Source organism: Grampus griseus (assembly GCF_964374135.1).
Source record: "Grampus griseus genome assembly, chromosome: 6".
Lineage (NCBI taxonomy): Eukaryota > Metazoa > Chordata > Mammalia > Artiodactyla > Delphinidae > Grampus > Grampus griseus.
Window position 1 is genome coordinate 62,231,083 of NC_139000.1, and position 26,827 is coordinate 62,257,909.

At 41.1% G+C, this 26,827-nt stretch overlaps 1 protein-coding gene across 8 annotated transcripts in view; it reads right to left on the reverse strand.

The window, feature by feature from the left end:
* Nucleotides 1-25,131, reverse strand: part of MPDZ (multiple PDZ domain crumbs cell polarity complex component) — a 167,994-nt gene extending 142,863 nt beyond the window's left edge. For 7 of the 8 annotated variants that reach the window (XM_082656130.1, XM_082656134.1, XM_082656136.1 and 4 more), the window contains exon 1: nt 23,639-23,837. The gene's annotated coding sequence lies outside the window, so the exon portion shown is untranslated. Of the gene's footprint in view, nt 1-23,638; nt 23,838-25,115 lie in introns of those variants that run through there. The other variant, XM_082656131.1, reaches the window with a different exon arrangement.
* Between the last annotated feature and the right edge of the window lie 1,696 nt (nt 25,132-26,827).

The window sequence follows — 26,827 nt, forward strand, 5'->3', positions numbered from 1 at the left end:
CTCCTAGAGAACTGGAGATTCCAATACTTTCTCTCTGGTCACCCATTTTTACATATTTTCCATCCGTAATGTTCTCTCTTAGTACATTCCTACAGGACAGGGACCCTCTCCCCAAATCAACTCACACCAAATATGGTGACTCAGAAAAAAGATTTAGATGCTTCTGAGAATGAAGCTTTAGCCTCTCTGTTCTCTCCCTAGCCAAACTCAGAGGAATTTACATTGTTGAGCAGTTTGCCCCTGTTTGCTACCACATTTTCAGCGCTACGAGCCAAGATGCAACAGGCTGTGCACGTTTGTTGGACACAAACAGGCAGGGGGATTCCTCCAAAGCCTGCCCTGCAGGCGAGCAACATCAGGCAGACATCAGACTCCAGAGGCAGCTAGTCGCACATAAAGCGCTCACTCCAGCCACATAATTGTCTTGGGGGAAACCAAAAATGTGCAGGAGGATTAACTCTGTGCCACAGAATTCTCAGGTGTTATTCCTACAGTTGGCAACGAATTCTCCAGAGAAATTACCTCATGGCTCTGCCTCCTGCCCTTTTGCCTGCCTGGAATGAGGCAATTCTCCAGTGGATCAGGCCAACAGTGTCCTCGTGCTTAGAAAAAGCATGAATACTCAAAGCGTCCCCATGGGACCCTGAAACATGGCCTGCAGCTGCTCTGTGTTAGGACTGATCAACTGCAGGAGGAGGTAACAGATCTCTGTCATTCCTGGCTGCCCTCTCAAGGATGATGAGTTTGTGAGATCTCAATGACGATACTGGTGCAGAACAAAACAATACGTGGCTTTGTCAGTTGTGACTCACTGACTCCTTAGGGTAAAGCCCTAAAGAACAGTGCAGAGAGACAACCTTTCCAATACAGATAAAACTGTGGAACTCAGAGATGGGAGGTGACAAGAATATTACAACCACGCTGCTTCAACTCACCTCCCCACCCAATTAATCCATGCTCTTTACCAAAGATTATTTCTAGGGCTTTTCCCCATAACTTTTAAAATAACTCTCCTTCCACCATTTCCAAATTGCTTCTCCTGTTCTGGAATCTTTTCTATAAAAATGACGAAGCATCGTCTATCACATGGCCTACTTAGCTATCATTGAGCTCTAAGTACTATACATAATTAGATATTTTTATCTTTCCACATCAATCAGTGTCTCCTAAATTCAGTTTGTGGCTTTCCTGATTTCCCTTTGCTGAATTTGGATGGGAACAAAGATAAAGTTTACAAACTTTACTCAGAAAAGGGCAGCCTCAAATTTCTAATAGGAAATCCTCTGGGAAGAAAACAACATACTGTAGTGATATTTAACGTAGCTGTTTTCCTCTCCTGGACTATGCCTGTGCTGACTATAGAGGTCTGCATCCCCTGTTGGTTTAGTTCCAACTCTTTGCACAGAGGAGAACCAGGCATATACGAGAACTGTTTGTGAAAGATCATGCTCTCTTGCTCTGAGTCCATTCTCTGTAATAATTTTCATGAAGAAATTTAGAACCCTTAAGTTTAGCTGGCAGAAGGAATCAAAGCATTTTTTGCAATTACTAACGCTTAATGATTTCAAATATCTTATTTGAAGACATCAGAAAATTTTGAGCTTTTACTCTTTCCAAAACAACTTGCTAACACATTTTACAGATATGGAAGTAGAAAGTCAAAGAAACTACTAACTTCCCCAATGTCACGTAACTCACATCTTTTATTAAGGAATTGTATTTCTATATCCATTATTACGTGAGGGTACTGAAAAGTCTAGGTAATAAAACATCAACAATTACCTGAAAGTTTCAGCCAAAAATAATCTTAATTTAACTACAAGAGGATTTGGGGGCAGAGAAGAAGGGAGAAAGTAATAAACTTAAAAATCTTACTCCATCAGAATGGGTGTCTATGCTAACTCAATTCCCTCAACAATAAAATGTTTAATTTTCCATGTTATTTTGCTGATTTTAAAAAAAAAGCAACTTCATTCTTCAGGTACAAATTCACCACCAAATACTCCCTTCAAGAACCAAAGGTTTGGGCTTCCCTGGTGGCACAGTGGTTGAGAGTCCACCTGCCGATGCAGGGGACGCAGGTTTGTGCCCCGGTCCAGGAGGATCCCACGTGCCGCGGGGCGGCTGGGCCCGTGGGCCATGGCTGCTGAGCCTGCGCATCCGGAGCCTGCGCGTCCGGAGCCTGTGCTCCGCCACGGGAGAGGCCGCAGCGGTGGGAGGCCCGTGTACCGCAAAAAAAAAAAAACAAAAAAAACCACAAAGAACCAAAGGTTTCCAAATATATATTCACCACTAGAGTATCTAAAATGTAGGCTTGGTTGTAATCCACAAACTAAAGCATTAATTTGTCATTTAAGACTTTTAAAACATGCTATTCAATGACAACGAATAATAAAACTGCATATAAGAGGGCTTCCCTGGTGGTGCAGTGGTTGGGAATCTGCCTGCCAATGCAGGGGACACGGGTTCGTGCCCTGGTCCGGGAAGATCCCACATGCCACGGAGCAACTAAGCCCGTGAGCCACAACTACTGAGCCTGTGCGTCTGGAGCCTGTGCTCCGCAACGGGAGAGGCCGCAAAAGTGCGAGGCCCATACACTGCGATGAAGAGTGGCCCCCGCTCGCCGCAACTGGAGAAAGCCCTCACACAGAAACGAAGACCCAACACAGCCAAAAATAAATTAATTAATTAATTAATTTAAAAAAAAACTGCATGTAAGAATTGGTTGCTATTACATCTACTATAATAATAACTCTTCCAGAGAATAAATAGTCCATAAGTGAGTTTTTTAGACAATGAACCAGCATTATTTTTACTGTCTGCAATGAAACCACTTATGAAATGGCTTTCATATATCCGTCTTCTTAAACAGAGCATATGTGCTTCACAAACATACACCCATTTTCAAGTAAGAAACCTGAGGCTCAGAAAGATGAAAGTGTTTTCTCCTACATTCAGGAAGCTTGTAAGTAAGAGTGTTAACATTAAAAGCCAATCCCATTCATCAAAGCCAAGTCCTTTCTACCAAATCATAGCTCTGTGCTCTAATACTACTACTACCAGAAAGAAAATAGCTATTTACCTTCAGATGAAGTAGCCTCAGGCAGAGCTTTCAGAGTTCCCAAGCTGTTTTATAAAGCTCTCTTGAAAAAACACTCTACCATTTTACTAGCTGTGAGATCCTGGGCAAGTCACTTAACTTCTCAGAGCTGCTGCTGTAAAGTGACGTTAACAATAACATATGCAAAGTGCCTGGAAGTAACACGCATATAAAAGCTGCTGCTATTTATTATTTTTGTCTTCTAGTGTCTGCTGTTTCCAATTTGCTATGTAACTCCTTAACATGAGTGAAAATTGATCATTTCTGAACTGGGACTTGCAAACTGAACCATGTCTTACCTATGCAGTAAACAAAGCACATGGCTTTAGGCTAGCTTTCCCCCTGCTGAAAACTATCCGTACTTTTTGTACTATTTAGGATCCCCCTCTAAAGTACTTCAAAGAAGTAGAAATGAACCCAAAGAAACTGTAATCCAAAATTCAGCTTAGTCAAAGAACTGACACTTAGAAGTATTAAGTTATCAACCAGAGAAGACAGAAGGAGAGGGGATAGGTTTGGTTTCTGGCAGGACACAGATAAACAAATGGGAGGAAAGAAATAATGAGGTGAGGAAGCTGAAAGGGAAAAGAGACAGAAAGCTGGAGGGCAGCAAAGCGATTGAGAAAACCCTGAGAAAATTCCTTAGCACTCACAAGGCCAAGAGGCAGCGGGGGCTGCTAAGGTCACAGATGCCCAGAAGAAGGGAATCATTTCGCCTGCCAAAGTGAAATCGGATCTCAAAGGAAAACCTCGAGCTCATCTCTATCTTCTCTCACCCGCAAACTAGCAAACACAGTAAAACTCAGAACATCTGAGTTACTGTCTTTGTGACTCAGCTGTCAGAATCCCATGAAACAAAAGTATGTGAAAGTGCTTAGAAAATGGGAAGCGATATAGAAGCATTAGGCATTATTTTAACAACAGTATCAGCATCAGAATGGCTGATACTGTTTCTTATCCCTAATTTTAAGAAAATGAACAGCAAAAAATATTATATATACACAGCACTATGTTAGCAAGTTTTAAATAAGTGCTTCCATTTCCCTAGGCATAAGGCACAGGCAGAGTTAGTATGAAGATACTTGCATGGGGCACTTCCATTCTCATACAAATAAATATGCACTTTCACATCTAATTTTGTATTTATAATTCTGCTTTAAGAAAGCCACCCTAAATTCTATAAGATTTAAGCCCCCCAAATCTGTACTATCTGCCTCTATCACTGAAGCATATGGCAAAACAAAATAAAGAGAGGTACCCAGCTTCTGAGCTCCCAATTTAGTAGAAAACAGTAAGTAATGACACTGCAACAAGATGTGCTAAATTCTGGGAGAGTACAAAGGAATCCAATGCTGTCAGAACGAGTCAGAAAAAAATTGGAGATGTGACAGGTGAACTGTCCTGAAACACATGCAACTTAGGAGAATAGGAGGGACAGCCAGGAGAGGGAATGGCATCTCTTACTAACGCAAGGACATCTGCTAAGGCAATGAAACCAGAGAACTTAATGACAATGGTTCTAAACTACAGGGCTACCACACTAGACAGAAGAGAAGAAAGCACTGTCCCAAGCATAGCTCCCTAGGACTATGCCCTGCAGGGAGATAGCAGTGCATTTTAGATACATGGGGCAGGAGTGGCAGGGAAGAGGGGGGTTACTAAAATCTCTTTTCCAGAAAAGCAATTCTGGCAATAGGCTAAATAATTCACCAAAAATACAAAGAACTAATGGGACGCCCCTGGTGGTCCAGTGGGTAAGACTCCAAACTCCCAGTGCACGGGGCCCAGGTTCAATCCCTGGCCAGGGAACTAGATCCCACATGTTACAACTAAGAAGTCCGCATGCTGCAACTAAAACCCGGTGCAGACAAAAATATATATATATATTTTTATTTAATTCTTAAAAAAAAAAAGAATAATAGTATAGCCAGATGTTAGGCTGTTAAAACAGCCCAGTCAGGAAATAATGTGAGCCAAGATTAATGCAGTGGCAAGAAAAAACAAAAAGAATTGACACAAATACACTCATTAGAGAGAACTAAAATGATCAATGACCACTAGACATGTGTTGGGGGCAGGCATAATGAGCGAGTGACAGCAACAAAGGTTGACTCTCAATGTTTCTAACCTGGGAAACTAGAAATAATGCAGCATCATTAGCTTAAAGAAAGAAAAATGTCATTTAGAGGAACAGGGCAGAAATGCATACTGGACATACTGAGCTTGAAATATCTATAGAAAATAGGAAATAATAGAACTTAAGTTCCGTGAGAGCAGGAACGTTGTTGGGGTTTTTTTTGTTTTTTTTTAAATTGTTGTTGGTTCCTTTTTCTCAGTGGGCTGTCACCAGCCCTAGAAACAGTGGCTGGCCCAAAGTAGGCACTCAGTAAATATTTGCTGAAACGAATGAATTGACTACATATGTGAATCTAAGGAGAAAAGAACTTAGAGATGTAAACTCAGGGAGTCACTGGCCTCAAGGTGTTGCTGAAGATAAAGGAGATTAATCAGGGAGAAGGTAGAGATTAACAAGAGAAGAAAACTGAGGTTGGAATCCTGGGAAACATGGACATTTAAAAAGTAGAATCTAATGCGTAAGAATTATTTTAGGGGTAAAAGTCAATTAGAAGTAAGGACTCTTCATGCTTTAACACTCTAAACACATACTACACTCACAAAACTCCCACTCTGGCCAACACGCTAGGCCAGGTTAGTGTTTATTTACCTGACCCTAAATAACGCTTATTTGACATCACTTTGATTGCTATACTAACATAAAAACAAATTACTTATGGAAGATAACCTTAGTCAGGTCAAGTTAAATATAGAAGATCAAAATATCTTAAACAGACATCAAACAATCACCTATGAGAATAAATTAAAATTTTAGAGAGGACCTTCAAGATGGCAGAGGAGTAAGACATGGAGATCACCTTCCTCCCCATAAATACATCAGAAATACATCTACACGTGGAACAACTACAGAACACCTACTGAACGCTGGCAGAAGACCTCAGACCTCCCAAAAGGCAAGAAAATCCCCACATACCTGGGTAGGGCAAAAGAAAAAAGAAAACACAGAGACAACAGAATAGGGACGGGACCTGCACCAGTGGGAGGGAGGTGTGAAGGAGGAAAGGTTCCCACACACTAGGAAGCCCCTTCACAGGTGGAGACTGCGGGTGGTGGAGGGGGAAAGCTTCGGAGCCGCAGAGGAGAGCACAGCAACACGGGTGCGGAGGGCAAAGCGGAGAGATTCCGGCACAGAGGATCGGTGACTACCAGCACTCACCAGCCCGAGAGGCTTGTCTGCTCACCTGCCGGGGCGGGCGGGGGCTGGGAACTGAGGCTCGGGCTTCGGAGGTCGGACCCCAGGGAGAGGACTGGGGTTGTCTGCGTGAACACAGCCTGAAGGGGGCTAGTGCACCACAGCTAGCCAGGAGGGAGTCTGGGAAAAGTCTGGACCTGCCGAAGAGGCAAGAGACCATTGTTTCGGAGAGGGGATTCCTTCCCTGTCTGCACACAGAAAACAGCACCACCTAAAGAAGCTTCAGAGACGGGCCCAAGCTGTGACTATCAGCACTGACACCAGAGACCCGCATGAAATGCTAAGGCTGCTGCTGCCGCCACCAAGAAGCCTGTGTGCAAGCACATGTCACTATCCACACCTCCGCCTTTGCAGCCCGCCACTGCCAGGGTCCCGTGATCCAGGGACAACCTCCCTCGAGAACTAACAGCGTGCCTCTGGCTGGTGCAACGTCACGCTTGCCTCTGCCGCCGCAGGCTCACCGGGCATTCCAATTATAACTACGGTACTGCTCCCTCCCCCCAGCATGAGTGAGCCAGGGCCCCTTAATCAGCCGCTCCTTTAACCCTTTCCTGTCTGGGAAAAGAACAGACACCAGAGGGCAATCTACATGCAGAGGTGGGGCCAAATCCAAAGCTGGTCCCCAGGAGCTGTGCAAACAAAGAAGAGAAAGGGAAATTTCCCCGTGCAGCCTCAGAAGCAGAGGATTAAATCTCCAAAATCAACTTCAAGTACCTGCATCTGTGGAATACCTGAATAGACAACGAATCATCCCAAAATTGAGGGGTGGACTTCGGGAGCAACTGCAGACTTGGGGCTTGCTTTCTGCGTTTAGTTTGTTTCTAGTTTTATGTTTATCTTAGTATAGTTATTAGCGCTTGCTATCACTGGTGGATTTGTTTATTGGTTTGGTTGCTCTAGTCTTTTTTTTTACTACTTTTAAACTTTTTTATTTTAATAATTATTTTATTTTATTTCTTTTTCTAATTTGTTTTTTCTTTCTTTTTTTCTCCCTTTTCTTCTGAGCCGTGTGGCTGACAGGGTCTTGGTGCTCCAGCCTAGTGTCAGGCCTGAGCCTCTGAGGTGGGACAGGCGAGTTCAGGACATTGGACCACCAGAGACCTCCTGGCCCCTTGTAATATCAATCAGCGAGACTTCTCCCAGACATCTCTGTCTCAATGCTAAGACTCACCTCCACCCAACGGCCAGCAAGCTCCACTGCTGGACGCCAGGAACACACCCCACACGTTAGCAGAGAGGCTGCCTAAAATCATAAGGTCACAGACACCCCAAAACACACCAGCGGATGCAGCCCTGCCCACCAGAAAGACAAGATCCAGCCCCACCCACCAGAACACAGGCACCAGTCCTCTCCATTCGGAAGCCTACACAAGCCACTGAATGAACCTCATCCACTGGGGGCAGACACCAAAAATAAACAGGAACTATGAACTTGCAGCCTGTGAAAAGGAGACCCCAAACACAGTAAGTTAAGCAAAATGAGAAGACAGAGAAATATGCAGCAGATGAAGGAGCAAGGTAGGAACCCACAAGAACAAACGAAGAGAAAAGAGGCAGTCTACCTGAAAAACAATTCAGAGTAATGATAGTAAAGATGATCCAAAATCTTTGAAATAGAATGGAGAAAACACAAGTAACATTTAACTAGGACCTAGAAGAACTAAAGTACAAGCAAACAATGATGAATAACACAGTAAATGAAATGAAAAATTATCTAGGAGTCAATAGCAGAATAACTGAGGCAGAAGAATGGATAAGTGACCTGGAAGAAAAAAGAGTGTAAATAACTACTGAAGAGCAGAATAAAGAAAAAGAATGAAAAGAATTGAGGACAGTCTCAGAGACCTCTGGGACAACATTAAATGCACCAACATTTGAATTATAAGGGTCCCAGAAGAAGAGAAAAAGAAAGGGACTGAGAAAATATTTGAAGACATTATAGTTGAAAACTTCCCTAACATGGGAAAGGAAATAGTCATTCAAGTCCAGGAAGCAAAGAGAGTCCCATACAGGATAAATCCAAGGAGAAACACGCCGAGAAACATATTACTCAAACAATCAAAAATACTCTACCCAGCAAGGATCTCATTCAGATTTGATGGAGAAATTAAAACCCTTACAGACAAGCAAAAGCTAAGAGAATTCAGCACCACCAAACCAGCTTTACAACAAATGCTAAACGAACTTCTCTAGGCAGGAAACACAACAGAAGGAAAAGATCTACAATAACAAACCCAAAACAATTTTAAAAATGGTAATAGGAACATACATATCAATAATTACCTTAAATGTAAATGGAATAAATGCTCCCATCAAAAGACACAGACTGGCTGAATGGATACAAAAACAAGACCCACATATATGCTGTCTACAAGAGACCCACTTCAGACCTACAGACACAAACAGACAGAAAGTGAGGGTATGGAAAATGATATTCCATGCAAATTGAAATCAAAAGAAAGCTGGAGTAGCAATTCTCTTATCAGACAAAATAGACTTTAAAATAAAGACTATTACAAGAGACAAAGAGGGACACAACATAATGATCAAGGGATCGATCCAAGAAGAAGATATAACAATGGTAAATATTTATGCACCTCAATACATAAGGCAAACAGCCATAACAGGGGAAATCGACAGTAACAAAATAACAGTAGGGGACTTTAATACCCCACTTACACCAGTGGACAGATCATCCAAAATGAAAATAAATAAGAAAACACAAGCTTTAAATGACACATTAGACAAGATGAACTTAATTGATATTTATAGAACATTCCATCCAAAAACAACAAAATACACTTTCTTCTCAAGTGCTCATGGAACATTCTCCAGGAGAGATCACATCTTGGGTTACAAATCAAGCCTTGGTAAATTTAAGAAAATTGAAATCATGTCAAGTATCTTTTCTGACCACAACGCTATGAGACTAGATGTCAATTACAGGAAAAAAAACTGCAAAAAATACAAACACATGGAGGCTAAACAATATGCTACTAAATAACCAACAGATCACTGAGGAAATCAAAAAATACCTAGAAACAAATGACAATGAAATCATGATGACCCAGAACCTATGGGATGCAGCAAAAGCAGTTCTAACAGGGAAGTTTATAGCAATAAAATCCTACCTCAAGAAACAAGAAAAATCTCAAACAACCTAAACTTACACCTAAATCAATTAGAGAAAGAAACAAAAAAACCCGAAGTTAGCAGAAGGAAAGAAATCATAAAGATCAGATCAGAAATAAATGAAAAAGAAACGAAAAAACAACAGTAAAGATCAGTAAGACTAAAAGCTGGTTCTTTCAGAAGGTAAATAATTGATAAACCACTAGCCAGACTCATCAAGAAAAAAAGGGAGAAGACTCAAATCAACAGAATTAGAAATGAAAAAGGAGAAGTAACAAATGACACTGCAGAAATACAAAGAATCATGAGAGATTACTACAAGCAACTACATGCCAATAAAATGGACAACCTGGAAGAAATGGACAAATTCTTAGAAAAGTACAATCTTCCAAGACTAAACCAGGAAGAAATAGAAAATATAAACAGACCAATCACAAGCACTGAAGTTGAGACTGTGATTAAAAATGTTCCAACAAACAAAAGTCCAGGACGAGAAGGCTTCACCAGCAAATTCTATCAAACATTTAGAGAAAAGCTAACACCTATCCTTCTCAAACTCTTCCAAAATATAGCAGAACAAGGAACACTCCCAAACTCATTCTATGAGGCCACCATCACTCTGATACCATAACCAGACAAAGATGTCACAAAAAAAGAAAACTACACACCAATACCACTGATGAACATAGATGCAAAAAATCCACAACAAAATACTAGCAAACAGAATCCAACAGCACATTAAAAGAATCATACACCATGATCAAGTGGGGTTTATCCCAGGAATGCAAGGATTCTTCAGTATACGCAAACCAATCAAGGTGATACACCACATTAACAAACTGAAGGATAAAAACCATATGATAATCTCAACAGCTGCAGAAAAAGCTTTCAACAAAATTCAACACCCATTTATGATAAAAACCCTCCAGAAAGTAGGCACACAGGAAACTTAACTCAACATAACAAAGGCCATACATGAGAAACGCACAGCCAACATCCTTCTCAATGGTGAAAAACTGAAACCATTTCCACTAAGATCAGGAACAAGATAAGGTTCTCCACTCTCACCACTATTATTCAACATAGTTTTGGAAGTTTTAGCCACAGCAATCAGAGAAGAGAAAGAAATAAAAGGAATCCAAATCGGAAAAGAAGTAAAACTGTCACTGTTTGTAGATGACATGATACTATACATAGAGAATCCTGAAGATGCTACCAGAAAACTACCAGAGCGAATCAATGAATTTAGTAAAGTAGCAGGATACAAAACTAATGCACAGAAATCTCTTGCATTTCTATACACTAATGATAAAATATCTGAAAGAGATATTAAGGAAACACTCCCATTTACCACTGAAACAAAAGGAGTAAAATACCTAGGAATAAACCTACCTAAGGAGACAAAAAAACATATATGCAGAAAACTATAAGAAACTGATGAAAGAAATCAGACAATACAAACAGATGGAAAGATATACCATGTTCTTGGATTGGAAGAGTCAACATTGTGAAAATGAGTATACTACGCAAAGCAATCTACAGATTCAATGCAATCCCTATCAAACTACAAATGGCATTTTTCACAGACTAGAACAAAAAATTTCACAGTTTGTATGGAAACACAAAAGACCCCAAATAGCCAAATCAATTTTGAGAAAGGAAACGGAGCTGGAGGAATCAGGCTCCCTGACTTCAGACTATACTATAAAGCTATAGTAATCAAGGCAGTATGGTGCTGGCACAAAACAAAATATAAATCAATGGAACAGGATAGAAAGCCTAGAGATAAACCCATGCACATATGGTCACCATATCTTTAATAAAGGAGGCAAGTACATACAATGGAGAAAAGACAGCCTCTTCAATAAGTGCTGCTGGGATAACTGGGCAGCTACATGTAATAGAATGAAATTAGAATACTCCCTAACACCATACACAAAAATAAACTCAAAATAGATTAAAGACTTAAATGTAAGGCCAGACACTATAAAACTCTTAGAGAAAAACAGAGGCAGAACACTCTATGACATCAATCACAGCAAGATCCTTTTTGACCCACCTCCTAGAGAACTGGAAATAAAAACAAAAATAAACATTTGGGACCTAATGAAACTTAAAAGCTGTTGCACAGCAAAGGACACCATAAACAAGACGAAAAGACAACCCTCAGAATGGGAGAAAATATTTGCAAACGGAGCAACTGACAAAGGATTAATCCCCCAAATATACAAGCAGCTCATGTAGCTCAATATCAAAAAAATAAACAACCCAATCCAAAAATGGGAAGAAGACATAAACAGACATTTGTCTAAAGAAGATATACAGATTTCCAACAAACACATGAAAGGGTGCTCAACATCACTAATCATTAGAGAAATGCAAATCAAAACTACAATGAGGTATCACCTCACACCAGTCAGAATGGCCATCATCAAAAAATCTACACACAATAAATGCTGGAGAGGGTGTGGAGAAAAGGGAACCCTCTTGCACTGTTGGTGGGAATGTAAATTGATACAGCCACTATGGAGAACAGTATGGAGGTTCCTTAAAAAACTAAAAACAGAACTACCATATGACCCAGTAATCCCACTACTGGGCATATACCCTGAGAAAACCATAATTCAAAAAGAGTCATAAACCACAATGTTCACTGCAGCACTATTTACAATAACCAGGACATGGAAGCAACCTAAATGTCCATCGACAGATGAATGGATAAAGATGTGGCACATATATACAATGGAATATTACTCAGCCTTAAAAAGAAATGAAATTGAGTTATTTGTAGTGAGGTGGATGGACCTAGAGTCTGTCATACAGAGTGAAGTAAGTCAGAAAGAGGAAAACAAATACCGTATGCTAACAAATATATATGGAATCTAAAAAAAAAAGGTTCTGAAGAACCTAGGGACAGGACAGGAATAAAGACACAGATGTAGAGAATGGACTTGAGGACACGGGGAGGGCGAAGGGTAAGCTGGGACGAAGTGAGAGAGTGGCATTGGTATATATATATATACACACACACTACCAAATGTAAAATAGATAGCTAGTGGGAAGCAGCCGCATAGCACTGGGAGATCAGCTCAGTGCTTTGTGTCTACCTAGAGGGGTGGGATAGGGAGGGTGGGAGGGAGACGCAAGAGGGAGGCGATATGGGGATATATGTATATGTATAGCTGATTCACTTTGTTATATAGCAGAAACTAACACAACATTGTAAAGCAATTATACTCCAATAAAGATATTTTAAAAAAACAAAGAAAAAAGCTGACCTTATAATAGGATAATAATAAAATGACACTGTAGAAAAATATTACTTTAAAAGTTAAAGAGCCATATAAAAAAATTTTTTTAATTCCAGTGGAATCAAAAATACTCCAGCAAGCTCCACGATGAAATAATATCTACATACACGGAGGAGAATACATCTAAAAAATATAAATCAGCCATGATGCTCTCTTATTTACCTCCACACTAAACCAAAACAAATTCACCTCTGGATCTTCCATTAACTGAATATGCAAACGTTCAAGAAGAAATTAAAATTTCTTCACAGTAATAAAAGTAGTGTTTTTCATAATCTGTACTAAAGACTCATTAGAGAGAACTCTGTATCCCTCTGAAAGCAAAGAGGTGTCACTGTCTAAATCAGCTGATAAGCTCATCAAGCAGTGGTAGTGTACACTCCTGAGAATACAATGAGGAAAGTCAGCCAAAGACATAACAACTTATATTGTGCTGGCAAGATTCCACGTTGCTCAGAGAAGGGAAAATTATTTAAAGAAGTCTGAATTAATATGAATCTACCCAAACACAAACCTTACCCACGTAAGATAAATAAGCATGGACCAATTCAATCTCCTAATTACTAATTCAGAGATAACTTTAATAGGCTACACTATTTAGTCACCCTATGTAAGTCTATAGGACTCACTAAGGCCATCTTGACCACTTGGTACTTCGCCTCTGAAAACAATTTAAAAGGTCTCATTCTCTTTCAATAAACATGACTATTTGCTTCTTAATTAACACATCTACTATTTAACTACATGCATTAACTGTATTTTACTATGGTACTCAAAGGACTGTTAAAATTAAGATTATAAACCAACTTTTACTTTTGTATTAATCCAGACAGCACATCTGCTTTAAATCGTGTTGCTGCTTTGGGGTTTGTGTTTTTTTTATTGTTTAGCCACTCAATTTCAATCAAGTGATCAGAGAGTAGAGACAAACACAAAAATGTTAAAAATGGCCTGAAAAACCTGAATGACCCCAGTAAGAATAACATGTTTTCATAATATAATGACCATCCTTTCTCCAATTCTTGGTATGTCTGATGATCTTAGGTGTAACATATAATGAATGGCAATTATGTGTATAATTCAGGTGCCAAATTACTCCTTTGTTATCCAAATCACTATAGGACTGTCACATAAAGTTGTCATAAGAAGTGACCAATAAATCTACCAAAAATTATAAGAACTACCAAAAATATGCACGTGGGTCAGGAGAATTAGGCAAGCAATCTGGAAATACAGTTTTGGGCTCAATATTGAAACTGACTTCACAAGGTAGTATACAAAAGCTTGTGGAAAACCTCAACGCTCACGTGACTTTAAAAAAATTAATCACCTGATATTTTCAAAAATTTGAAAAATTTAAATCTCCCTATTTTACAATTGCCAGGGTTTTTTTTTAAATAAAATATGATTTACATATTTTTGAACTTCATGTAAACATTAAATAAGGGTACTTAAATTTTATGTTGATCCAAAAGGGGCATGAATTTAAGAAGACTGAATAAAACTGTCAAATACAAGAGTCTGACACAACATAGTTGAATCCAAGCACAAGTACACTACAAGGCAATGGATGAAGTATAGGAGAATTCTAAAACTATTTCAAAAACTCTGAATGCTATATCCATAAAATGAACTATTTCTCAGTAATAAACAGTAATAAACCACGAGTACAGGCAACAAGGATGAATCCTAAAATACACGGTGAAGCAGTCAGACAAAAAGAACACACTGTATGATTCCATTTATTTAAAGCTCTAGAGAATGCAAACTATAGTGACAAAAAGCAGATCAGTGGTTACTTTGAGATAGGGAAGTAGGAGAGGCAAGAAAGGATTACAAAGGGGCGTGAGGAAAATCTGCGGGGGATGGATATGTGCACTGTCTTGACTGCGAGGCTGGTTTCACAAGGGTCCAAATTCAACAAACTGTACACTTTCAATATGTGCAGTTCATCATATGTGAACTATAAATTATACCTCAGTAAAATACTTAAACAAGCCCTCTCCCCTCCCTGAGAGAAGGGGGAAGCCTAAACGTCCTGAGTTTAGCACCCAACAGATGTTCACTGAACTTAATAGCACTGCCTAGGGGGCAATAATCCAGGCCCGGGGGCTATTAATATAGATAGATATATGTATATATGTACATTCTGCGAAGTTTATAGTATAAAGAGACATTCCAGTGCTGTACTTTTCTCAACTGGAACAGGATGACTACATTCACTAGTCCCAGGAAAACCGTGAATGTGGTAGAAAGGAGGGAGAGGGTGTCAGGCAAAACTCCACTGAATCCTATAGTTGAGGCCCCTCCAGTGCTACAGCAGGAAATAAATGTTGCCCAGAGGCAGACTTCATGCCTGACTTATTAAAATGAAATACTCTTGCAAGACTGGGGGAAGAAAATGGGAACATCTGGTCTAAACCTTCTTTAACTTTATCCAGTAATGCCTTAGACAAACAGGACCTGTTTGGGAGGGGTGCTTAGCAAAATATAAGAGAAGCTGGGCATACCTTGTATAGATCAGAGAAGATCTTTTAAACTGTAAAATAATCTTTAATATTTATGGTTCTGTCATCACAGTTTTGTTAGCGTAGTGATGTCTTATAAGCACAGGATAACAGACTCCCATGATCATTTTCTTCAGCGTGTTCCCTGAAGCAAGGCATGCTAGGGACCACCTAATTATCAATACATAATGTAAAGTTATTGCAAAATTAACTATAGGTCTATGGAACATTTAATTTTTAAGCCCAGATCAAGAATTACAAATGCATTCTCCACTGGTGTCCTGTGTGCCATATGGTAGTTAGGCATATTATACCTCCTCAAAGAGTCAAGAGACATTGGTTCAAACAGGTGCAATTAATGTCAGTTCAAACATATGGACGTTTAATAATCTCAAATCATTTTATCCTCACTGAGAGAAAGGGCAATTACTGAAAACTACTGACCAATGGCTGTACTTGTTCATTTGTATATCAAAATAAGTTAAGCATTCTCGTTTCACAAAATACTTGTTTTCTTTGGGGAGGAATAGTACCTAGGTGACAGAATTGCAGCTAAGTTTTTCTGTTTCTTTGCAGTTGTTTATGTTGTGTGTGTGTGTATGTATATATATATATATATATGTATGTATTTTGTTTTGTTTTGTTTTGCGGTACGTGGGCCTGTCACTGTTGTGGCCTCTCCCGTTGCGGAGCACAGGCTCCGGACGTGCAGGCTCAACAGCCATGGCTCACGGGCCCAGCCGCTCCACGGCATGTAAGATCTTCCCGGACCGGGGCACGAACCCGTGTCCCCTGCATCGGCAGGTGGACTCTCAACCACCGCACCACCAGGGAAGCTCATGTTGTCCATATTTTTTAAACGTGCTTTTTTATCATCAAAAAAAGTTACTAAAAGAAAGAATTACCTTATGTATTTTACTATAACTATAGTTTTAAAACATAAGCAATAGAGTAAATGAAAAGTATCCCAGGGGCTTCCCTCGTGGCGCAGTGGTTGAGAGTCCGCCTGCCGATGCAGGGGACACAGGTTCGTGCCCCGGTCCGGGAAGATCCCACATGCCGCGGAGCGGCTGGGCCCGTGAGCCATGGCCGCTGAGCCTGCGCGTCCGGAGCCTGTGCACCGCAACGGGAGAGGCCACAACAGTGAGAGGCCCACGTACCCCCCCCCCCAAAAAAAAAAGTATCCCAAAAGGTATTCATACTATCAACATTAAATCATCAACACAAACTAAATAGGTTTTTCCTTGAGTTTTTGTTGTCCAGTAGCTGATGTTTCTGTCTTTTCCTTTCTTACCAGTGTTTTCTCTTTCACTTTCCCCTCCTGCATTTAGTTATGGCACCCTAGATCCGGAGGTAGAGTGGTTTACAAGAAAATAACAATGAATGTTGATTTTGCAGATCTAAATAAAGCCAACAGGAGGATAAAGACAACAATTCCCTCGACCAAACAAATTTAACCACCACAGGCAAGAAGAAAAAAAGCAAGAATTTAAGCCTTGTTTTACCTTTTTTTTTTTAAACTCAGCTGTCCAAATTTGGAAGAACTGCTTTAACACTGCTCTAACAAATATAATTTCAACGCTTCAAAAAGTTTTTTGTTACTTTATGATATATAGGATATGAATTACTTTTTAAATTATATTTTTCCAAAAAGGGGAAGATATTTCTGGGGAAAAAAGACTATGCCAAATATCTGACCATAAAACGTGCATAGGATATACACACAGTTTTTAGGTCAATATAATTTAAATTATAAATTTTACTGTTTTAATCACACTCCAAAACCATCGTGAGATGTTTACAACACTAATATTTCATCTTTGCTAATTTAATGTTTTACTCATTTTGTGAGAGATAGAAGAAATATTTTAAGAAAATTGATGCTTTTATGAAATGCTTAAAAAGAAAACGAATGCTCTGTCTACAAAAAGGAAGGGCCAATTTTCCAGTGAACACCAGAAGAAAGAAAACAAGTGGCCTCAGGCCAAAGATAAAATAACTTTTTCCTCACATAGTAGTTTCCCTTTCTTTCCAAACATCAAATTACCACAATACAGCTTAGGTATACCACCACAATAGCCTCCTACAGGACCTCCCTCCCTTACCCTGAAGCCAGTCCAATTCTTCAAGGTCTCACCAGTTTACAACCTACAGTCTGTGAGAGCCTTACAGTCTCTGTAAGAATTTATGAATTGTTTCCTCCCCAAAGTCATATGTTGAAGTCCTAACCCCCAATACCTCAGAATATGACTATATTTGGAGAGAGGGTCTTTAAAGAGGTAAATAAGGTTAAATGAGGTCACTGGGGTAGGCCCTTAATCCATCTACAAGTTGCCAGCAAGGAACCCAATGTTGATGTCTAACTTCTTTAATCACTGTAACTTTTACTACATGTAAAACCTTTTTGTTCTTTCCTCTGTGTGTCTATTTTTCCAACTAAGACAGTAAGCTTCCAACAGTATTTATTTGGTGTTCTCCCCAGTGCCTAACCCAATTCAACATACCTCCTAATCCATCTATTACCATCTACTCAATGAATAACTACCTCAGATCTTCTTGGCAAGTGTTTCACAGGAAGGCAATGGTATCAGTTTTCTCTATCTAGAAATAGTTCATCTCCTTATTCTTATTCACCCATGTGGAACCCCACTATAATTATTTAATTATAGTACATTAACTTTATCATATTAAACATCATTTCCCAACTGTATTTATAGTGATGCTCTTTTAAGCAGGAAACTAATTTACAAGAAAAAATAATACCTTTCTTGTTATAAATATGGGGTTGATAATGTATGTAACAATGTAACAATATCAAATGAATTCCTACTTTAGGCCAAACGTGTTTTAAGAGCACATATAACTGTTTGGGAAATATAACTGGTGATATTATCATCATTCACATGCACCATCAAGCAGTCCTGAATTCTACAGGAAGTTGTTTGCTTCTTTACTCTGAATCATAGAAGCTTTTGCTGATAGATGTGTCATTTGCTCTAGCATATATAGGGACATTTCCAACCCAAGACGTCAACCCTGCCCGAAGATATTTTGTGAAAAGCACAGAGTACTTTGTGCGTATTATAAATATACAAAACGGAACCCACCTGCAACTCAACCTGAATCAAGTCTATTAATCTTCTCTTAACTCAGGACAGTATCTTCCAGGCAACTGTTACTCCCCAGCTTCTAAATCCCTTAATCTGAAATGGGTCCATTTCTTTGTTTGTAAAGCAGAGCCTCTCCACCACATCAGCTAAAGGCTAAAGGCCTGATCAATGCAAAATTACATTTCAAGGATTTCCATCAATGTCTCCAAGCACCAAGCCTTGCACAGATACAGTAAACTCTGGGGAGAGTCTCTACTCCCTCATCATATATATGCATTTAAAAGATAAATGAACTACACCAAGAAAATCCTAAAGATGCCACCAGAAAACTACTACAGTTAATCAATGAATTTGTAAAGTAGCAAGATACAAAATTAATGCACAGAAATCTCTTGCACTCCTATACACTAATGATGAAAAATCTGAAAGAGAAATCAAGGAAACACTCCCATTTACCACTGCAACAAAAAGAATAAAATACCTAGGAATAAACCTACCTAAGGAGTCAAAAGACCTATATGCAGAAAACTGTAAGACACTGATGAAAGAAATCAAAGACAATACAAACAGATGGAAAGATATATCATGTTCTTGGACTGGAAGAACCAACATTGTGAAAATGACTATATTACCCAAAGCAATCTACAGATTCAGTGCAATCCCTATCAAATTACCAATGGCATTTTTCACAGAACTAGAACAAAAAAAACTTACAATTTGTATGGAAACACTAAGACACTGATAGCCACAGCAATCTTGAGAAAGAAAAACAGAGCTGAAGGAACGAGGCTCCCTGACTTCAGACTATGCTACAAAGCTACCGTAATAATCAAGACAGTATGGTACTGGCACAAAAACAGAAATATAGATCAATGGAATGGGACAGAAAGCCCAGAGATAAATCTGCACACATATGGTCACCTTACCTTTGACAAAAGAGGCAAGAATACACAATGGAGAAAAGACAGACTCTTCAGTAAGTGCTGCTGGGAAAACTGGACAGCTACATGTCAAAGAATGAAATTAGATCACTCCCTAACACCACACACAAAAATAAACTCAAAATGGATTAAAGATCTAAATGTAAGGCCAGACACTATAAAACTCTTAGAGGAAAACAGAGGCAGAACACTCTATGACATCAATCACAGCAAGATCCTTTTTGACCCACCTCCTAGAGAAATGGGAATAAAAACAAAAATAAACAATTGGGACCTAATGAAACTTCAAAGCTTTTGCACAGCAAAGGAAACCATAAACAAGATGAAAAGACAACCCTTAGAATGGGAGAAAATATCTGCAAACGAAGCAACTGACAAAGAATTAATCCCCAAAATATACAAGCAGCTCATGGAGCTCAGTATCAAAAAAACAAACAACCCAATCGAAAAATGGGCAGAAGACCTAAACAGACATTTCTCCAAGGAGGATATACAGATTTCCAACAAACACATGAAAGGATGCTCAACATCACTAATCATTAGAGAAATGCAAATCAAAACTACAATGAGGTATCACCTCACACCAGTCAGAATGGCCATCATCAGAAAATCTACAAACAATAAATGCTGGAGAGGGTGTGGAGAAAAGGGAACCCTCTTGCACTGTTGGTGGCAATGTAAACTGATACAGCCACTATGGAGAACGGTATGGAGGTTCCTTAAAAAACTAAAAACAGAACTACCATACGACCCAGCAATCCCACTACTGGGCATATACCTGGAGAAAAACATAATTCAAAAAGATACACATACCCCAGTGTTCACTGCAACACTGTTTACAATAGCCAGGACATGGAAGCAACCTAAATGTCCATCGACAGATGAATGGATAAAAATGTGGCACATATATACAATGGAATGTTACTCAGCCATAAAGAGGAATGAAATTGAGTTATTTGTGGTTAGGTGGATGGACCTAGAGTCTGTCATACAGAGTGAAGTAAGTCAGAAAGAGAAAAACAAATATCGTATGCTAACGCACATATATGGAATCTTAAAAAAACGGTACTGATGAACCTAGTGGCAGGGCAGCAATAAAGACGCAGATGTAAAGAAAGGACTTGACACAGCAGGGGAAGGGGAAGCTGGGATGAAGTGAGAGAGCAGCACTGACATACATACACTACCAAAAATAAAATAGATAGCTAGTGAGAAGCAGCTGCAAAACACGGGGAGATCTGCTCGATGCTTTGTGATGAACTAGAGGGCTGGGATAGGGAGAGTGGGAGGGAGGCTCAAGAGGGGATATGGGGATATATGTATACTCATAGCTGACTTACTTTTTTATACAGTAGAAACTAACACAACATTGTAAAGCAATTATACTCCAATAAAGATATACAAAAAAAAGTATCTGAGATGCAAAGAGAACTTCAGCCGCCAAACAGGGCATTGTATATATGATAGGAATTTGGAGTACAATAAAAACTGACATACATCTGTCCCCTAGCAACAACAGTCAGGGGGCTCACGTGATGAAATGAAGGAGTGTGTTAAATGGAGAAAGGAAACCAGAAACAAGAGAGGGGAAAAGAAATACTGAAAGGAGCCAAGGAAAAGGAGAGAACACAAGTAAGAATTATGGTATGCATCTGAGCAATCTAGTAGTAATGTGTTGAGACAAACTTCATCAATTGTTTTGTTTGTTTTTGCAAATGACGTAGGCAAGACGAGTGATGAAGAGTCAAGGGGCTCCCCAAACTAGCTCTGCCTAAGTGACAACCTGCCTGTGGAAAGGAACTTATGACAACCCCTAACCCCTGCCTCTGTCGAGCTAAATAAGCAGAACTATAATTCTCAAAGCTGCTCAGGTAACAGAGCAGCTAGAAGTCACCAGAACTCACTGCAGAGCACCCTGAGATACAGCTGTATATTGAACTTAAAATAGCTAAATATATAATTTCTGCTAATCACAAACCCCACTTCAGCCTAGATTCTTAAAAAGATACCAAAAGGTTAAGAAAACTTTTTGAGAGTGAAACATGGAAATGAGAAATCCAACACATTAATTTGTCTGCCTACTGGGGAACAGTCTGCCAATTCGCAGAACACCAGAAACAGGGCCTAAAAGGCAGTGGAATTAAACAATATGCTCATTACATGAGGGAGTATGTAAGCAATACTTTTGAAGCCTAGTCTTGATTGGCAACTATTTCTGTAGAGTAAGACAGTAAATTTTTCAGACTTTGAAGGCTCTCCATCTCTGTCTCAACTATGCAACTACTCAAATCTGCCACTGCTGCTGCGAAAGCAGCCACAAACAGCAAGAAAGAATCACAGACAATAAGAATGAGAGTGGCTGTGCATCAATAAAACTATGTGCACTGACATTTGATCTTCATATATTTTTCACATGTCATGAAATATTATTCTTTTGATTTTGTTTTTCAACCATTAAAAATGTACAAATCATCCCTAGCTCTTAAACCGTAGAGAAAAAAACAGGCTGCAGCAGACAGATTTGGCCCTTGGCCCTTAAGTTTACAGACCTCTGCTTTTAAGGACCCTAATGTGAACTCTGAAATGGGAGGGGGGAGTGAGGGGGCAGTGAGGGATAGAGTCCAGTCTAGATAAACTTGGCCCATCTGTAAACTAGCCCATCAGCAAGCAGGGAATCTGGGCATCCCAGACAAGATTATTCCCACCACCCTCTAAACCCTCTCAGCTCCTCCCTCAGGCAAAGGCACAGGTGCACTGCATTAGAATTCAAGCCAAGAAACTTCCAAGTTTTGTTGGGTTTTAAATGCAGTTATTTACCTAAATTCTACCGGGGCTAAAGCATATATTTTACAAATTTAGATGATGCGACTCCTACAAAAAGTTCATTGTAGTTCCCTATACCCAAATGCAACATGTAACCCTGAAACCCACTCCATCACTTCATGAATGTTTCAGATTAGGTGTTACTTATACTGTTAAAGGCAACCTAAATGAGGAATGCCTACGGAAACACAAACGGGATGTTTACACCACAGCTGTCCAACAAGGCTGGATGACAAGAGTCTGGCCACTTTTCAGATTATTCCCCTCTCGACACCAAAAGAATTTGGAGAGTCTTCCTTCTAGGTTGGTGAAGTCAAGGTCCTCTTATCTGATGACACCTCTGAAACACTAGCCGCCACCCGCACCCACTCCGCCCAAGACCCGCAGCGTCCAAACCCGGATTCCGCCCCAGCAGAGCAACCTCGGCAGCCCCAGCTGCTGAGATGGACGGAGACTTCCCACCGGCCCCTCCCCCTCTCCGCAGTCCCAGCATGAATTTCCACGCGATCGGCAGGAAAGAATAGCCCAGGCTTTGTGCCTCTGCAAAAGAACGCAGCAAGAATTTACACCATCACCACCGCTGACACACACACACACACACACACACACACACACACACACACACACACACACACACACACACACACACACACACACACACACACACACACACACACACACACTTCGGAACAGCGCTTCCCTACAAACATCCGGCATCCCGGGGCTGCGAAACTGCGGACAAAGGCGCCCCATCGCCGCGGGGTGGGGGGATAAAAGGGCAGGCGGGAGCAAAACACTCCCACCAACGCGGACAGCTGACGAAAGGGCACTGGCGTCTGGGAGAGGGATGAAAAGTGGGGGCGGATACCAGTGAGCCGCGCGCTCTGGGTGTCCCGCAGCCGAGGCGAGAGGCGCCAGTCTGGGGGCGCGTCTCCCCACCCCCGCGTAACGATAGAGTGGGCGTCCGACCCGGGGCGCGGCCACCGCAGCAGACAGCAACAGGCTCCCGCGCCCCGCTGCGCCCGGCCCGCGTGCCAGGCCCGGGGTCCGCCTCCTCAGCACCCTTACTATGCCCCTCCTGGCGAACAAAAAGACGAAACTTTTCAACCTCTTAGAATCAACAAGAGCAAAAGGAGGGGAGAAGTGGCTGAAAGAACCGGAACGACCGCTTGGGGACCCGGCGAGTCGCAAAGGAAACTTCCAGACCCCATCATTTTCAACAATCAGAGGAGCAGCTGCTTCCCGGTAGCGCCGGGCCGCGCAGGGTGGGCCGCCCGCCCGCCCCGCGAGCCGAGCCCCGGGCGGCCGCGCACCTTCCCGGCCGGTGCGCGCGCAGGGCACGGGGGCGCGCTCAGGCCTCCTGGCCCGGGCCCCGGCGCTCCTTACCCTGCTCGCGGCAGCCGCCGCCGGCGGGAACGCGAAAGGAACGGAGGGTTGGAGAGCTGGGGTCGCCGGGGACACTGGGAGCCTCGCCTCGCCCACGCTCGCTCTCTTCTGTCCTGAAGTAACGTCCCGGCGAGGAGCTTCGGGAGGAACGCGCACTAACGCTCCCACTCGACCGAGAAACTTAATCCTGCCCGGCCGCCGGCGGCCCGACGCCAGCCTCGCGCTCCGCCGCGCCCCCTCCCCCTGCGCGCGCCGCACTTGCGCCGACCGGGGCTGCCGCGGAGGCGGCTGCGGCGGCTGGGCCCGGGCTGCCAGGGCTGCGTGACGCCTTCGGCCGGCGGGGCGGCTGGCGCGCCTCGGCCAATCAGGAGGCGCGGCCCAGCCGGCAGGCCCCGGGGTTTAAACTAGCTCCGCGGGCGCTCGGCTGGGGATGTGGGGAGTGGGTTCCGCACCGTTGCTGGAGAAAAGCCCCCTTAAATGTCAAGGTCAAATAAAAAAGAAGCATTAATTTGGACAAGTCTGTCCCATGCAACGTTTAGGATATACACTAAAAAATTCTTTGTTTATCTGAAATTCGGATTTACCTGGGCAGCCTGTATTTTTATTTGCTGAATCTGGTAACCTGCGGGAACCGGTAGCCTCTATTTCTAGTTTTGAGGACTTTTTTTTTTTTTTTTTTAATGCGGATTGCTCTCTGGTAGCTCATTAAAGTGATGAGAAGCACTTTAATGAGGATGCTTGGGGGCGGGGCTAATCTAACTTTCTAGAAAGTAACTTTTAGCGCATCAATGTCCATTCTCAGACAGATGATCCAACTAAAAAACAAACAAACAAAAAGTGGAGGAAGGGTGCAGAAATACACGGTGCCAGGAAAAACATACTCATTTCTATTCTGTGCCATTTAAGATTTTCTTTCTGATATTCTCAATTCCCTGAGTCCCAGGAATATTCTCTGGGGAGGAAAATTGCTCCCTTTTTCAATACATAAGTCTAATATTAAAGTATACATCAAAGGATACTCAGAAGCCCAATTAAAATATTTAAAGAATTTATTTTAATATCCTGAATTAAAGGTCTGTTTTTCTTTAGCAGACTTGTAAATTTGGTTTGTCTTAAAAAACGTATTTGTATTTCTACAATATTCACCAACTATTTAAGGGGAAACACAGTTTATAAAATATACAAGACTTCAGAGGGAAACTGGTTTAAGTTTTTAAATGGATATTTTCAGAAAGCTGCAAATAGAACATTTGCCTGTAAATGACTAGGAGTTGAGTAGTCAGCTCAGTGCCCTGGGCTGAAGAGAGTGTCTTCAGCCCAAGGACGCTTGCTCTTTTATAAACATATGAATTGGTATAGATTTTCCCACGGGGAAACAAAAACATGGAGTAGATTTCTTCATAGTCTATGGATATTCATTTCCTCTGGGTCTTTTGAAAATGAAAGTTAAGATAGGATAAAGGAAAAACTCATTTACCTTATCTTTTCTGTTCGTTGTCTTTTCAACACTTCTCTATGTTGCATAACCTTTCAATCAGCACTCTCAGGTCTCTCCATTCTGAAAAAGAGACAAAAAAGGAGAAAAGAGAAATAGAAGGAGAGAAGGGGAGGGAGGGAGGGAGGGAGGGAAGCGGGGAGGGAGCGGGGAGAGAGAGAGAGGAAACAAATAAGCTACTTCCCAAACCTGTCTCTCCCCAGCTACCACACTTTTCCCCTCTCCTTCTTAGTTAAGTTTGTTGAAACCAACCAACTGCATCTGGCTTCCTACCCCTTCATAGTACAGAACGGGCCCTTGCTAGGGACACCAGTGACCTCCCACTACCTAAATCCAGCAGATGTGTTTCTCTCCTCATATTCCTATCTCTTCAGATGCGTTCATAACTGTTGCACTCTCTCTTCCTGAACTGTTCCCCTCCCCTTGCAATTCCAGGCAATCACTCACTCTTGGTTTTGCTCCTTCCTCTTAGTTAGGGGCAGAAGTGTGAGACCTGAAGCTCATACAATTTGGGGCTCTGCTTTTAGAAAAGAAAAACAAAGATATCTTTCTTGTGAAAATTTTACAAAAATATATGACCGTGTAAACCCGTTGCTAGGGCTCCTCCCAAGCAAGAGAAGGACCCAGAATCTTCACCTTTATTAGCTGCAAAGTTGCTCTGCCTCTGTCTTCAGACCACTCTTTGATATTCTTTGCCAACTAATCTCTCCCTAATCTTTAAATGGAATTCCTCAAGACTTAGTGATAGGCCCTCTTTTCAACTCTATCCCTAAGTCAGTTCATTCTCACCTCTAGCTTATCATTTATTGGTTAAGGATTCCTAAGCTGTTATCTTCAATGCAGACTTCTCCATCTATCTGTGTTTATTTGACTTCCCCATATGCCTGTCTCAAACCTAGATTACCCAGAATGGAACAATGATATTTGCTCAGGCCTGGCCATCTTTCACAGTTCAGTGTTTCAGTGAACGGCACAGCCATGGACATTACTCCATGATTCCCACAAGTTAGGATAAACCCACTGAGATACATTCTCATCTGTACTTTTGCTTCACAGTATTCATCCTACTTTGAAATTATACATTTAGCTATATATGCAATGTTTCTCTTCCCACTTAGACCATGAACTACTCAAGAGCAGGGCCCACTTCACCAGATCATCCTCAGAGCCTAGCAAAATGTTTCATACCTTATCAGTGTTCACTTGACATGGGACGAATACGTGAATGCAAGAATGAATGATTTCTCTACACAACTTTTTTGTTCTTGCCATAGAGTCATCTCCAGGCATCCCATTTGGAGAGTATTCTCTTATTGCTTAGAAATTCCAGAGGATTCCTCCTCTTTGAATAGCAAAGTTCTTCCATTTGTCCATTTCCAAATCTGGTCATTCTCAGATGCAAAGGAAGTAAGTGCATGAAATGCTAGCTGGTAGAAGAAGAATAGGAGAATGATTCCATAACTAGTTACTAAAAGTAACTAAGGGTTCCTTAAAAGTTACTAAAAGTATTCTAAGGGTGTTGAAAGGTAAAATGGCATTTATTCTATTGAACCATAGGAAAAGAGCCCAGCTTAAAGGATTTAATAACTTGGTTTGTTGCAAGTTTACAAATGAGATTAAAACAAAGTGTGGGTTAAAAAGATACTACTGTTCTGGTCTCATTTAGCAAAGCAAATTGTACATGCCCATCTTAA